The sequence below is a fragment of the Taudactylus pleione genome, unplaced genomic scaffold (assembly GCF_031769625.1).
Source record: "Taudactylus pleione unplaced genomic scaffold, aTauple2 ptg000047l, whole genome shotgun sequence".
Taxonomy (NCBI): Eukaryota; Metazoa; Chordata; class Amphibia; order Anura; family Myobatrachidae; genus Taudactylus; species Taudactylus pleione.
The window spans coordinates 1,710,001-1,727,964 of record NW_028284449.1 but is presented as its reverse complement, the minus strand read 5'-3'; the positions used below and the strand labels follow the sequence as shown (position 1 = coordinate 1,727,964).

The 17,964-nt window shown below is 45.4% G+C and overlaps 1 protein-coding gene across 1 annotated transcript in view; it reads right to left on the bottom strand.

Moving 5' to 3' along the window:
- Nucleotides 1-17,964, bottom strand: part of GALNT18 (polypeptide N-acetylgalactosaminyltransferase 18) — a 402,179-nt gene that overhangs the window by 199,499 nt on the left and 184,716 nt on the right. The window lies entirely within an intron of this gene.

Genomic DNA, 17,964 nt, shown 5'->3' with positions numbered 1-17,964 from the left:
TAATGACGGATCTAATAGATCTACTGTATATAGAGAAAGCAGCTCAGCTACAGGACGGAGGGGAACATAATGACGGATCTGATAGATCTACTGTATATAGAGACAGCAGCTCGGCTACAGGACGGAGGGGAACATAATGACGGATCTGATAGATCTACTGTATATAGAGACAGCAGCTCGGCTACAGGACGGAGGGGAATATAATGACGGATCTGATAGATCTACTGTATATAGAGACAGCAGCTCGGCTACAGGACGGAGGGGAATATAATGACGGATCTGATAGATCTACTGTATATAGAGACAGCAGCTCGGCTACAGGACGGAGGGGAATATAATGACGGATCTAATAGATCTACTGTATATAGAGACAGCAGCTCGGCTACAGGACGGAGGGGGAATATAATGACGGATCTGATAGATCTACTGTATATAGAGACAGCAGCTCGGCTACAGGACGGAGGGGAATATAATGACTGATCTGATAGATCTACTGTATATAGAGACAGCAGCTCGGCTACAGGACGGAGGGGAATATAATGACTGATCTGATAGATCTACTGTATATAGAGACAGCAGCTCGGCTATAGGACGGAGGGGAATATAATGACGGATCTGATAGATCTACTATATATAGAGACAGCAGCTCGGCTACAGGACGGAGGGGAATATAATGACTGATCTGATAGATCTACTGTATATAGAGACAGCAGATCGGCTACAGGACGGAGGGGAATATAATGACGGATCTGATAGATCTACTGTATATAGAGACAGCAGCTCAGCTACAGGACGGAGGGGGAATATAATGACTGATCTGATAGATCTACTGTATATAGAGACAGCAGCTCGGCTACAGGACGGAGGGGAATATAATGACTGATCTGATAGATCTACTGTATATAGAGACAGCAGCTCAGCTACAGGACGGAGGGGAATATAATGACTGATCTAATAGATCTACTGTATATAGAGACAGCAGCTCAGCTACAGGACGGAGGGGAATATAATGACTGATCTAATAGATCTACTGTATATAGAGACAGCAGCTCGGCTACAGGACGGAGGGGAATATAATGACTGATCTGATAGATCTACTGTATATAGAGACAGCAGCTCGGCTACAGGACGGAGGGGAATATAATGACGGATCTGATAGATCTACTGTATATAGAGACAGCAGCTCGGCTACAGGACGGAGGGGAATATAATGACTGATCTGATAGATCTACTGTATACAGAGACAGCAGCTCGGCTACAGGACGGAGGGGAATATAATGACGGATCTAATAGATCTACTGTATATAGAGACAGCAGCTCGGCTACAGGACGGAGGGGGAATATAATGAGGGATCTGATAGATCTACTGTATATAGAGACAGCAGCTCGGCTACAGGACGGAGGGGAATATAATGACGGATCTAATAGATCTACTGTATATAGAGACAGCAGCTCGGCTACAGGACGGAGGGGAATATAATGACGGATCTAATAGATCTACTGTATATAGAGACAGCAGCTCGGCTACAGGACGGAGGGGGAATATAATGAGGGATCTGATAGATCTACTGTATATAGAGACAGCAGCTCGGCTACAGGACGGAGGGGAATATAATGACGGATCTGATAGATCTACTGTATATAGAGACAGCAGCTCGGCTACAGGACGGAGGGGAATATAATGACTGATCTGATAGATCTACTGTATACAGAGACAGCAGCTCGGCTACAGGACGGAGGGGGAATATAATGACTGATCTGATAGATCTACTGTATATAGACACAGCAGATCGGCTACAGGACGGAGGGTAATATAATGACGGATCTAATAGATCTACTGTATATAGAGACAGCAGCTCGGCTACAGGACGGAGGGGGAATATAATGAGGGATCTGATAGATCTACTGTATATAGAGACAGCAGCTCGGCTACAGGACGGAGGGGAATATAATGACGGATCTGATAGATCTACTGTATATAGAGACAGCAGCTCGGCTACAGGACGGAGGGGAATATAATGACTGATCTGATAGATCTACTGTATACAGAGACAGCAGCTCGGCTACAGGACGGAGGGGGAATATAATGACTGATCTGATATATCTACTGTATATAGACACAGCAGCTCGGCTACAGGACGGAGGGGAATATAATGACTGATCTGATAGATCTACTGTATATAGAGACAGCAGCTCGGCTACAGGACGGAGGGGAATATAATGACTGATCTAATAGATCTAATGTATATAGAGAGAGCAGCTCGGCCACAGGACGGAGGGGAATATAATGACGGATCTGATAGATCTACTGTATATAGAGACAGCAGCTCGGCTACAGGACGGAGGGGAATATAATGACGGATCTGATAGATCTACTGTATATAGAGACAGCAGCTCGGCTACAGGACGGAGGAGGAATATAATGACGGATCTAATAGATCTACTGTATATAGAGACAGCAGCTCAGCTACAGGACGGAGGGGAATATAATGACGGATCTGATAGATCTACTGTATATAGAGACAGCAGCTCAGCTACAGGACGGAGGGGAATATAATGACGGATCTGATAGATCTACTGTATATAGAGACAGCAGCTCAGCTACAGGACGGAGGGGAATGTAATGACGGATCTGATAGATCTACTGTATATAGAGACAGCAGCTCGGCTACAGGACGGAGGGGAATATAATGACTGATCTAATAGATCTACTGTATATAGAGAGAGCAGCTCGGCTACAGGACGGAGGGGAATATAATGACGGATCTGATAGATCTACTGTATATAGAGACAGCAGCTCGGCTACAGGACAGAGGGGAATATAATGACGGATCTAATAGATCTACTGTATATAGAGACAGCAGCTCGGCTACAGGACGGAGGGGAATATAATGACTGATCTAATAGATCTACTGTATATAGAGAGAGCAGCTCGGCTACAGGACGGAGGGGAATATAATGACGGATCTGATAGATCTACTGTATATAGAGACAGCAGCTCGGCTACAGGACGGAGGGGAATATAATGACGGATCTGATAGATCTACTGTATATAGAGACAGCACCTCGGCTACAGGACGGAGGGGAATATAATGACGGATCTAATAGATCTACTGTATATAGAGACAGCAGCTCGGCTACAGGACGGAGGGGAATATAATGACGGATCTGATAGATCTACTGTATATAGAGACAGCAGCTCGGCTACAGGACGGAGGGGAATATAATGACTGATCTGATAGATCTACTGTATATAGAGACAGCAGCTCAGCTACAGGACGGAGGGGAATATAATGACGGATCTAATAGATCTACTGTATATAGAGACAGCAGCTCAGCTACAGGACGGAGGGGAATATAATGACGGATCTAATAGATCTACTGTATATAGAGACAGCAGCTCGGCTACAGGACGGAGGGGAATATAATGACGGATCTAATAGATCTACTGTATATAGAGACAGCAGCTCAGCTACAGGACGGAGGGGAATATAATGACGGATCTAATAGATCTACTGTATATAGAGACAGCAGCTCAGCTACAGGACGGAGGGGAATATAATGACGGATCTGATAGATCTACTGTATATAGAGACAGCAGCTCGGCTACAGGACGGAGGGGAATATAATGACTGATCTAATAGATCTACTGTATATAGAGACAGCAGCTCGGCTACAGGACGGAGGGGAATATAATGACTGATCTGATAGATCTACTGTATATAGAGACAGCAGCTCGGCTACAGGACGGAGGGGAATATAATGACGGATCTGATAGATCTACTGTATATAGAGACAGCAGCTCGGCTACAGGACGGAGGGGAATATAATGACTGATCTGATAGATCTACTGTATATAGAGACAGCAGCTCGGCTACAGGACGGAGGGGAATATAATGACGGATCTAATAGATCTACTGTATATAGAGACAGCAGCTCGGCTACAGGACGGAGGGGAATATAATGACGGATCTGATAGATCTACTGTATATAGAGACAGCAGCTCGGCTACAGGACGGAGGGGGAATATAATGACGGATCTGATAGATCTACTGTATATAGAGACAGCAGCTCGGCTACAGGACGGAGGGGAATATAATGACTGATCTAATAGATCTACTGTATATAGAGACAGCAGCTCAGCTACAGGACGGAGGGGAATATAATGACGGATCTGATAGATCTACTGTATATAGAGACAGCAGCTCGGCTACAGGACGGAGGGGGAATATAATGACGGATCTGATAGATCTACTGTATATAGAGACAGCAGCTCGGCTACAGGACGGAGGGGAATATAATGACTGATCTGATAGATCAACTGTATATAGAGACGGCAGCTCGGCTACAGGACGGAGGGGAATATAATGACTGATCTAATAGATCTACTGTATATAGAGACAGCAGCTCGGCTACAGGACGGAGGGGAATATAATGACGGATCTGATAGATCTACTGTATATAGAGACAGCAGCTCGGCTACAGGACGGAGGGGAATATAATGACGGATCTAATAGATCAACTGTATATAGAGACGGCAGCTCGGCTACAGGACGGAGGGGAATATAATGACGGATCTGATAGATCTACTGTATATAGAGACAGCAGCTCAACTACAGGACGGAGGGGAATATAATGACGGATCTGATAGATCTACTGTATATAGAGACAGCAGCTCGGCTACAGGACGGAGGGGAATATAATGACGGATCTGATAGATCAACTGTATATAGAGACAGCAGCTCGGCTACAGGACGGAGGGGAATATAATGACGGATCTAATAGATCAACTGTATATAGAGACAGCAGCTCGGCTACAGGACGGAGGGGAATATAATGACGGATCTGATAGATCTACTGTATATAGAGACAGCAGCTCGGCTACAGGACGGAGGGGAATATAATGACGGATCTGATAGATCTACTGTATATAGAGACAGCAGCTCGGCTACAGGACGGAGGGGAATATAATGACGGATCTGATAGATCTACTGTATATAGAGACAGCAGCTCGGCTACAGGACGGAGGGGAATATAATGACGGATCTGATAGATCTACTGTATATAGAGACAGCAGCTCGGCTACAGGACGGAGGGGAATATAATGACGGATCTGATAGATCTACTGTATATAGAGACAGCAGCTCGGCTACAGGACGGAGGGGAATATAATGACTGATCTGATAGATCTACTGTATATAGAGACAGCAGCTCGGCTACAGGACGGAGGGGAATATAATGACGGATCTGATAGATCTACTGTATATAGAGACAGCAGCTCGGCTACAGGACGGAGGGGAATATAATGACGGATCTGATAGATCTACTGTATATAGAAACAGCAGCTCGGCTACAGGACAGAGGGGAATATAATGACGGATCTGATAGATCTACTGTATATAGAGACAGCAGCTCGGCTACAGGACGGAGGGGGAATATAATGACTGATCTGATAGATCTACTGTATATAGAGACAGCAGCTCGGCTACAGGACGGAGGGGGAATATAATGACGGATCTGATAGATCTACTGTATATAGAGACAGCAGCTCGGCTACAGGACGGAGGGGAATATAATGACGGATCTGATAGATCTACTGTATATAGAGACAGCAGCTCGGCTACAGGACGGAGGGGGAATATAATGACTGATCTGATAGATCTACTGTATATAGAGACAGCAGCTCGGCTACAGGACGGAGGGGGAATATAATGACGGATCTAATAGATCTACTGTATAAAGAGACAGCAGCTCGGCTACAGGACGGAGGGGAATATAATGACGGATCTAATAGATCTACTGTATATAGAGAAAGCAGCTCAGCTACAGGACGGAGGGGAACATAATGACGGATCTGATAGATCTACTGTATATAGAGACAGCAGCTCGGCTACAGGACGGAGGGGAACATAATGACGGATCTGATAGATCTACTGTATATAGAGACAGCAGCTCGGCTACAGGACGGAGGGGAATATAATGACGGATCTGATAGATCTACTGTATATAGAGACAGCAGCTCGGCTACAGGACGGAGGGGAATATAATGACGGATCTGATAGATCTACTGTATATAGAGACAGCAGCTCGGCTACAGGACGGAGGGGAATATAATGACGGATCTAATAGATCTACTGTATATAGAGACAGCAGCTCGGCTACAGGACGGAGGGGGAATATAATGACGGATCTGATAGATCTACTGTATATAGAGACAGCAGCTCGGCTACAGGACGGAGGGGAATATAATGACTGATCTGATAGATCTACTGTATATAGAGACAGCAGCTCGGCTACAGGACGGAGGGGAATATAATGACTGATCTGATAGATCTACTGTATATAGAGACAGCAGCTCGGCTATAGGACGGAGGGGAATATAATGACGGATCTGATAGATCTACTATATATAGAGACAGCAGCTCGGCTACAGGACGGAGGGGAATATAATGACTGATCTGATAGATCTACTGTATATAGAGACAGCAGATCGGCTACAGGACGGAGGGGAATATAATGACGGATCTGATAGATCTACTGTATATAGAGACAGCAGCTCAGCTACAGGACGGAGGGGGAATATAATGACTGATCTGATAGATCTACTGTATATAGAGACAGCAGCTCGGCTACAGGACGGAGGGGAATATAATGACTGATCTGATAGATCTACTGTATATAGAGACAGCAGCTCAGCTACAGGACGGAGGGGAATATAATGACTGATCTAATAGATCTACTGTATATAGAGACAGCAGCTCAGCTACAGGACGGAGGGGAATATAATGACTGATCTAATAGATCTACTGTATATAGAGACAGCAGCTCGGCTACAGGACGGAGGGGAATATAATGACTGATCTGATAGATCTACTGTATATAGAGACAGCAGCTCGGCTACAGGACGGAGGGGAATATAATGACGGATCTGATAGATCTACTGTATATAGAGACAGCAGCTCGGCTACAGGACGGAGGGGAATATAATGACTGATCTGATAGATCTACTGTATACAGAGACAGCAGCTCGGCTACAGGACGGAGGGGAATATAATGACGGATCTAATAGATCTACTGTATATAGAGACAGCAGCTCGGCTACAGGACGGAGGGGGAATATAATGAGGGATCTGATAGATCTACTGTATATAGAGACAGCAGCTCGGCTACAGGACGGAGGGGAATATAATGACGGATCTAATAGATCTACTGTATATAGAGACAGCAGCTCGGCTACAGGACGGAGGGGAATATAATGACGGATCTAATAGATCTACTGTATATAGAGACAGCAGCTCGGCTACAGGACGGAGGGGGAATATAATGAGGGATCTGATAGATCTACTGTATATAGAGACAGCAGCTCGGCTACAGGACGGAGGGGAATATAATGACGGATCTGATAGATCTACTGTATATAGAGACAGCAGCTCGGCTACAGGACGGAGGGGAATATAATGACTGATCTGATAGATCTACTGTATACAGAGACAGCAGCTCGGCTACAGGACGGAGGGGGAATATAATGACTGATCTGATAGATCTACTGTATATAGACACAGCAGATCGGCTACAGGACGGAGGGTAATATAATGACGGATCTAATAGATCTACTGTATATAGAGACAGCAGCTCGGCTACAGGACGGAGGGGGAATATAATGAGGGATCTGATAGATCTACTGTATATAGAGACAGCAGCTCGGCTACAGGACGGAGGGGAATATAATGACGGATCTGATAGATCTACTGTATATAGAGACAGCAGCTCGGCTACAGGACGGAGGGGAATATAATGACTGATCTGATAGATCTACTGTATACAGAGACAGCAGCTCGGCTACAGGACGGAGGGGGAATATAATGACTGATCTGATAGATCTACTGTATATAGACACAGCAGCTCGGCTACAGGACGGAGGGGGAATATAATGACGGATCTGATAGATCTACTGTATATAGAGACAGCAGCTCGGCTACAGGACGGAGGGGGAATATAATGACGGATCTAATAGATCTACTGTATATAGAGACAGCAGCTCGGCTACAGGACGGAGGGGAATATAATGACTGATCTGATAGATCTACTGTATATAGAGACAGCAGCTCGGCTACAGGACGGAGGGGAATATAATGACGGATCTGATAGATCTACTATATATAGAGACAGCAGCTCGGCTACAGGACGGAGGGGGAATATAATGACTGATCTGATAGATCTACTGTATATAGAGACAGCAGCTCGGCTACAGGACGGAGGGGGAATATAATGACTGATCTGATAGATCTACTGTATATAGAGACAGCAGCTCGGCTACAGGACGGAGGGGGAATATAATGACGGATCTGATAGATCTACTGTATATAGACACAGCAGATCGGCTACAGGACGGAGGGGGAATATAATGACGGATCTGATAGATCTACTGTATATAGAGACAGCAGCTCGGCTACAGGACAGAGGGGAATATAATGACTGATCTAATAGATCTACTGTATATAGAGACAGCAGCTCGGCTACAGGACGGAGGGGGAATATAATGACGGATCTGATAGATCTACTGTATATAGAGACAGCAGCTCTGCTACAGGACGGAGGGGAATATAATGACGGATCTAATAGATCTACTGTATATAGAGACAGCAGCTCGGCTACAGGAAAGAGGGGGAATATAATGACTGATCTGATAGATCTACTGTATATAGAGACAGCAGCTCGGCTACAGGACGGAGGGGAATAATGACGGATCTGATAGATCTACTGTATATAGAAGCAGCAGCTCGGCTACAGGAAAGAGGGGGAATATAATGACGGATCTGATAGATCTACTGTATACAGAGACAGCAGCTCGGCTACAGGACGGAGGGGGAATATAATGACGGATCTGATAGATCTACTGTATATAGAGACAGCAGCTCGGCTACAGGACGGAGGGGAATATAATGACTGATCTGATAGATCTACTGTATATAGAGACAGCAGCTCGGCTACAGGACGGAGGGGAATATAATGACTGATCTAATAGATCTACTGTATATAGAGACAGCAGCTCGGCTACAGGAAAGAGGGGGAATATAATGAGGGATCTGATAGATCTACTGTATATAGAGACAGCAGCTCGGCTACAGGACGGAGGGGAATATAATGACTGATCTGATAGATCTACTGTATATAGAGACAGCAGCTCAGCTACAGGACGGAGGGGAATATAATGACTGATCTAATAGATCTACTGTATATAGAGACAGCAGCTCAGCTACAGGACGGAGGGGAATATAATGACTGATCTAATAGATCTACTGTATATAGAGACAGCAGCTCGGCTACAGGACGGAGGGGAATATAATGACTGATCTGATAGATCTACTGTATATAGAGACAGCAGCTCGGCTACAGGACGGAGGGGAATATAATGACGGATCTGATAGATCTACTGTATATAGAGACAGCAGCTCGGCTACAGGACGGAGGGGAATATAATGACTGATCTGATAGATCTACTGTATACAGAGACAGCAGCTCGGCTACAGGACGGAGGGGAATATAATGACGGATCTAATAGATCTACTGTATATAGAGACAGCAGCTCGGCTACAGGACGGAGGGGGAATATAATGAGGGATCTGATAGATCTACTGTATATAGAGACAGCAGCTCGGCTACAGGACGGAGGGGAATATAATGACGGATCTAATAGATCTACTGTATATAGAGACAGCAGCTCGGCTACAGGACGGAGGGGAATATAATGACGGATCTAATAGATCTACTGTATATAGAGACAGCAGCTCGGCTACAGGACGGAGGGGGAATATAATGAGGGATCTGATAGATCTACTGTATATAGAGACAGCAGCTCGGCTACAGGACGGAGGGGAATATAATGACGGATCTGATAGATCTACTGTATATAGAGACAGCAGCTCGGCTACAGGACGGAGGGGAATATAATGACTGATCTGATAGATCTACTGTATACAGAGACAGCAGCTCGGCTACAGGACGGAGGGGGAATATAATGACTGATCTGATAGATCTACTGTATATAGACACAGCAGATCGGCTACAGGACGGAGGGTAATATAATGACGGATCTAATAGATCTACTGTATATAGAGACAGCAGCTCGGCTACAGGACGGAGGGGGAATATAATGAGGGATCTGATAGATCTACTGTATATAGAGACAGCAGCTCGGCTACAGGACGGAGGGGAATATAATGACGGATCTGATAGATCTACTGTATATAGAGACAGCAGCTCGGCTACAGGACGGAGGGGAATATAATGACTGATCTGATAGATCTACTGTATACAGAGACAGCAGCTCGGCTACAGGACGGAGGGGGAATATAATGACTGATCTGATAGATCTACTGTATATAGACACAGCAGCTCGGCTACAGGACGGAGGGGGAATATAATGACGGATCTGATAGATCTACTGTATATAGAGACAGCAGCTCGGCTACAGGACGGAGGGGGAATATAATGACGGATCTAATAGATCTACTGTATATAGAGACAGCAGCTCGGCTACAGGACGGAGGGGGAATATAATGACGGATCTGATAGATCTACTGTATATAGACACAGCAGATCGGCTACAGGACGGAGGGGGAATATAATGACGGATCTGATAGATCTACTGTATATAGAGACAGCAGCTCGGCTACAGGACAGAGGGGAATATAATGACTGATCTAATAGATCTACTGTATATAGAGACAGCAGCTCGGCTACAGGACGGAGGGGGAATATAATGACGGATCTGATAGATCTACTGTATATAGAGACAGCAGCTCTGCTACAGGACGGAGGGGAATATAATGACGGATCTAATAGATCTACTGTATATAGAGACAGCAGCTCGGCTACAGGAAAGAGGGGGAATATAATGACTGATCTGATAGATCTACTGTATATAGAGACAGCAGCTCGGCTACAGGACGGAGGGGAATAATGACGGATCTGATAGATCTACTGTATATAGAAGCAGCAGCTCGGCTACAGGAAAGAGGGGGAATATAATGACGGATCTGATAGATCTACTGTATACAGAGACAGCAGCTCGGCTACAGGACGGAGGGGGAATATAATGACGGATCTGATAGATCTACTGTATATAGAGACAGCAGCTCGGCTACAGGACGGAGGGGAATATAATGACTGATCTGATAGATCTACTGTATATAGAGACAGCAGCTCGGCTACAGGACGGAGGGGAATATAATGACTGATCTAATAGATCTACTGTATATAGAGACAGCAGCTCGGCTACAGGAAAGAGGGGGAATATAATGACTGATCTGATAGATCTACTGTATATAGAGACAGCAGCTCGGCTACAGGACGGAGGGGAATAATGACGGATCTGATAGATCTACTGTATATAGAAACAGCAGCTCGGCTACAGGACGGAGGGGAATATAATGACGGATCTAATAGATCTACTGTATATAGAGACAGCAGCTCGGCTACAGGACGGAGGGGGAATATAATGACTGATCTAATAGATCTACTGTATATAGAGACAGCAGCTCGGCTACAGGACGGAGGGGAATATAATGACGGATCTGATAGATCTACTGTATATAGAAACAGCAGCTCGGCTACAGGACGGAGGGGAATATAATGACGGATCTGATAGATCTACTGTATATAGAAACAGCAGCTCGGCTACAGGACGGAGGGGAATATAATGACGGATCTAATAGATCAACTGTATATAGAAACAGCAGCTCGGCTACAGGACGGAGGGGGAATATAATGACGGATCTGATAGATCTACTGTATATAGAGACAGCAGCTCGGCTACAGGACGGAGGGGAATAATGACGGATCTGATAGATCTACTGTATATAGAAACAGCAGCTCGGCTACAGGACGGAGGGGGAATATAATGACGGATCTGATAGATCTACTGTATATAGAAACAGCAGCTCGGCTACAGGACGGAGGGGAATATAATGACGGATCTGATAGATCTACTGTATATAGAAACAGCAGCTCGGCTACAGGACGGAGGGGAATATAATGACGGATCTAATAGATCTACTGTATATAGAGACAGCAGCTCGGCTACAGGACGGAGGGGAATAATGACGGATCTGATAGATCAACTGTATATAGAAACAGCAGCTCGGCTACAGGACGGAGGGGGAATATAATGACGGATCTGATAGATCTACTGTATATAGAGACAGCAGCTCGGCTACAGGACGGAGGGGAATAATGACGGATCTGATAGATCTACTGTATATAGAAACAGCAGCTCGGCTACAGGACGGAGGGGGAATATAATGACGGATCTGATAGATCTACTGTATATAGAAACAGCAGCTCGGCTACAGGACGGAGGGGAATATAATGACGGATCTGATAGATCTACTGTATATAGAAACAGCAGCTCGGCTACAGGACGGAGGGGAATATAATGACGGATCTAATAGATCTACTGTATATAGAAACAGCAGCTCGGCTACAGGACGGAGGGGGAATATAATGCTGTTACATATGATAATTATGTTTTTATTTTATTTTTTAAGCATTTTCTCTACGAATACAAAAAAAAACAGAATATTCAACACAACAAGCATCATGGCGGCAACATAATCGCCTCAGCCGTCAGAGACGAGACACAGATTCCGTGCTGCAGGCGGAACCTCTCTGCTCTTCCATGGGCTCATTGTCTGATCTGTAAGGCGCTGTAGGCGATGATGAGCGACCGGACGCAGCTCAGGGGCGGCACCTCTAAGCCTCACAAGGGACATCTCAGTAATAAAGGAAAACAATATACATTTAATACAATAGGCAGCTGTAATAATATATCAGCAGGCGTGTAACACACGTGTGAGAGCTATAACATACAGATCTGACAATGACGCAGAAAGACGCTGGGGCCACATGTCGCCCATCAGTGTATAAAGGGGCCACATCTGACCTTTCTTGGATTGTTACTAGAGGTTTATGAGTTTATAAAGCATCATTCCCACATCTATAAATGTATCTCTGCGACACTAATGCAGGAATAGGAAACACCCGACCACACTGCAATAGTTACTGAGGGTCATCTACTCTAACAATTTGCCCCAGACACTGGAGGATCATCCATTAAGCCACCTCGGGGCCAGCAGGGGTGAGTGTCCCAACCAGTATGGTAATGGGGCCCAATTCCAGCTGCAGGCCCAGGGTAGCGGATGAGCTGATCATGTGACATCCTAGGGCGCCCGTGTCCTGTAGCTAACGCTCACTGCCTGGGGTGTAGCACCAACCTCTCTGTCTCCACACGCACGTCCACATCATCTCACTGTACGTTACTGCCCAACAATGTTCCATAGAAACCAATGTACAGTTACTAAAGACATAAACTAGTCATAGAGGTCACATATGCCCAGACGCAGCGCGCACAGAACCAGCAGACGACTTTTATTCCATGGATCAGAGGATATACCGTCACATTGGAGACAGCAATGTCATTTGCCTTCGCTTGTTGTCTGCATAATCTCCGCTCTGACTGACACATTTAATTAGCGCTGAACACAATCCCCTTCCCCGCACATACAATCCCCCCCATGGGAATGATGTGACTTTCAGGGAGTTTATTACACAACTGAAGTTTCCATCTGATCCCTGATACAATGTTACTGAGCGAGCGCCTTGTAGTGGGAGCGTCGCTGCTTTATCGCTGAACAAAAGTAAACACATTCTCCGTGCACTAATGTAGTAACATCATTACCGTTTCTAATTAGAATAAGCACATTAAGTAATTAACTGTCAAACTGTAACGTAAGGGAGCTCTGCAAAGTAATTACTAGAAACTTATCTCAACCCCGCAAAGCCTAAACCTAGAACAGAAGTTTTACTCTATGTATCAATTACAAAGAACTTTGATTGGCTGATTTTTTTTCTACCAAATCGCTGCCCTCGTACGCCCTGTTATGGCCCAACAATCGCATCTACTCACTGTGCCCGCGGGACGGGCAGAGAGAATGGGCAGATGTGGTTGTCACTGGGTAAAGCTGGCTACAGGACAGTACATTATAGTATGTCTTATTCCCATGTCACCCATCATGCATTGCGATCTGAACCCTCCCAGCACCCCCCGCAGCGCACGCGTCACTCAACGCATGCGCAGAAGCACTTCTGGATCATAAACCCAGAAGTCCTTCCATGCAAAGGAAACCTCTTACCAAGAGCGCTGTCCTTTGTGACTTTATTCATGCATATGGCGTTATTTACACAATGCGATGAGTGGCGGGATGCGTTGTATGATAAATGCAATGCCTGATGCACCGCGCCCCAGAAGAAAGACAGACTAAAGCTTCCACTCATCTCAGTAGGACTGAAGGTTCTGAAGTGACATGAAGGAGATTAAACCATGAGGTGTTTCTCTGAGTGTTGCCTCTTTAATGTATTCAAGCTTTTTACCCATTAAGATCTGGTTTACCCTCTATATGTCACTGTTGTGTATGAATTTACTGCATTGGTTCAGCTCACTCAGATGAAGACCACAAGCAGCAATAATATGGAATAATACCAGGGGAATTCCCTGATAATTGGCTGTTATTAGAAGTCTCAGCGCCGGGCCTGTAGTCACAGAATAATAAAATAAAAAGTGTTTTTTAAAAAAAAAAAAAAAACATTTGGTTTGATAACCAGCGACCCCCTGTCTGACAACAGTCACATCCCCCTCCTCCTAGTCACACAGCCCAGGAGACATCATAGGAACTAGGTGCAGCCTCTGTGCCCATTACCGAGAGCAGAGACAGTTATTGTTCTGAAAAGGTTTCTTGCAAATCACAGAACTGTACTTAAATATCTGTATATTTCCTCACACACACAACTAATGTCACACACACACACACACACACACAACTAATGTCACACACACACACACACACACACAACTAATGTCACACACACATATATATATAACTAATGTCACACACACACACAACTAATGTCACACACACACACACAACTAATGTCACACACACATATATATATAACTAATGTCACACACACACACAACTAATGTCACACACACACACAACTAATGTCACACACACACACACAACTAATGTCACACACACACACACACAACTAATGTCACACACACACACACAAAACTAATGTCACACACACACACACACACAACTAATGTCACACACACACAACTAAAGTCACACACACACACAACTGTCACACAAACACAACTAATGTCACACACACACACACAACTGTCACACATATATACACAACTAATGTCACACACACATATTTATATAACTAATGTCACACACACACACATATATATATAACTAATGTCACACACACATATATATATATAACTAATGTCACACACACACATATATATATATATAACTAATGTCACACACACACACACATATATATATAACTAATGTCACACACACACACATATATATAACTAATGTCACACTCACATATATATATATATATATATATATATCTAATGTCACGCACACATATATATATATATATATATATATGTGTGTGACCTTAGTTATATATATATATATATATATATATATATATATTTGCATGTGTGTGTGTGTGACATTAGTTATATATATATGTGTGTGTGTGACATTAGTTATATATATATGTATGTGTGTGTGTGACATTAGTTATATATATATATATTAGGGATGAGCGGGTTCGGTTCCCTGAGAACCGAACCCACCCGAACTTCGGGGATCCGGGGCGATCCGAGCCCAAGCTCGGATCTCCCTGTCTGCCCCGGATCCCTCTCCCGAGGCAAAACCTCGAGATCTGCTGTCGGATCTCGAGGTTTTGCCTCGAGCGGCCATTTAAAAAAAAATGCCTTTGCCTTTAATGGGCAAAGTGCTGATTGGCTGACAGAGCCGTCTGTCACGGCTCTCAGCCAATCAGCATTATGGTGCTCATTTGCATGTAGCACGGACTCGTGAGATCCGTGCTACATGCATCTGTGTGATTGACAGTGACACAGAGCACAGATGGGTCAGTGAGACCCGTCTGTGCTGCTGTGTATTTCAATGACACAGATGCACGCACGGACCAGGAGATCCGTGCTACTTGCATCTGTGTCATTGACACAGAGCACTAACGGGTCCGTGAGACCCGTCTGTGCTGCTGTGGTAAATAAAAAAAAAAAAACCTGTGTAAAAAGAGAAAAAAATGGCGTCCTCCCCCCCAAAAAAAGAGCAACCAGCCCCGGGCATTAGTGACCCAGTGCTGGGTGTGCTTAAATACAGGGGACAAACGACATAGGGGTCCCCTGTACTTAAACACAACCAGCACCGGGCTAGTCAGAACCAGAGCTGGTTGCCAAAATACGGGGGACAAACGACGTAGGGGTCCCCCGTATTCTGCGCAACCAGCTCTGGGCTCTGATCCGGTCCTGGTTCTGGAAATACAGGGGAAAAAAATGAGTAGGGTTCCCCTGTATGTTCCAGAACCAGCACTGGACTTTTTCTAGCGGGGGGCTGATGCCACAGCCAGGGGAGCCCTTTCACCGGGCCCCCCAGCCGCAGCATCAGCCCTGACCGCTAGTCAGCCCAGGCCGGGGATCCCTGGAGAGCTGGGGACCCCCCCAATAAAGGGGTCACCCTCTCCAGGGCACCCCAGGCCCAGGCTGATAGCCCGGGGCTATCCCCGCCACCCCTGGTGGCGGTGGGTGGCGGGTTGATTGTGTGGTGTGGTGTAAATAAAGAATATCAAACATTGTATTTACAAGTAGAACTGCAAGTCCCAGCTAGCCTGCCCCGCATGCTGGTACTTGGAGAACCACAAGTACCAGCATGCAGGGCATTAAGGGCCCACTAGTACCTGTAGTTCACCTGTAAAAAAAATGTTTAAAAAAACACAGGACACACACACCGTGACAGTATAAGTTTATTAAACATACATACACACACACACATGTACACATACTCACCTATGTAACCCTGTAGCATCGGTCCACTTGTCCGGTAAAGTATCCATAGGGGACCTGTGAAAAAAAACATACTCACCATCTCCTATGCGAGGTTCTGTCCTCTTCGTTCCAAAGTAGGCATCCCCGGACTTGGCAAAAAAAAAAAAACGAAAACGCGATCCACGAACTTAGTACCGTTCTATAGAACGGTACTTCCCGAATGAGAGCTTAGCGGCGGGGTATCACCATGGAAACCCCGCTGCTAAGCGTTCATTGGCTGAGAGAGGCCATCTCCCGTCTCTCTCAGCCAATGAACGGCTCCCTCCATTGTAGTCAATGCTGGGAGCCGCAAGGTTATTAAAGTTTACCCTGCGGTTCCCACCATTGACTACAATGGAGGGAGCCGTTCATTGGCTGAGAGACGGGAGATGACCTCTCTCAGCCAATGAACGCTTAGCAGCGGGGTTTCCATGGTGATACCCCGCCGCTAAGCTCTCATTCGGGAAGTACCGTTCTATAGAACGGTACTAAGTTCGTGGATCGCGTTTTCGTTTTTTTTTTTTGCCAAGTCCGGGGATGCCTACTTTGGAACGAAGAGGACAGAACCTCGCATAGGAGATGGTGAGTATGTTTTTTTTCACAGGTCCCCTAGGGATACTTTACCGGACAAGTGGACCGATGCTACAGGTTACATAGGTGAGTATGTGTACATGTGTGTGTGTGTATGTATGTTTAATAAACTTATACTGTCACGGTGTGTGTGTCCTGTGTTTTTTTAAACATTTTTTTTACAGGTGAACTACAGGTACTAGTGGGCCCTTAATGCCCTGCATGCTGGTACTTGTGGTTCTCCAAGTACCAGCATGCGGGGCAGGCTAGCTGGGACTTGCAGTTCTACTTGTAAAGACAATGTTTGATATTCTTTATTTACACCACACCACACAATCAACCCGCCACCCACCGCCACCAGGGGTGGCGGGGATAGCCCCGGGCTATCAGCCTGGGCCTGGGGTGCCCTGGAG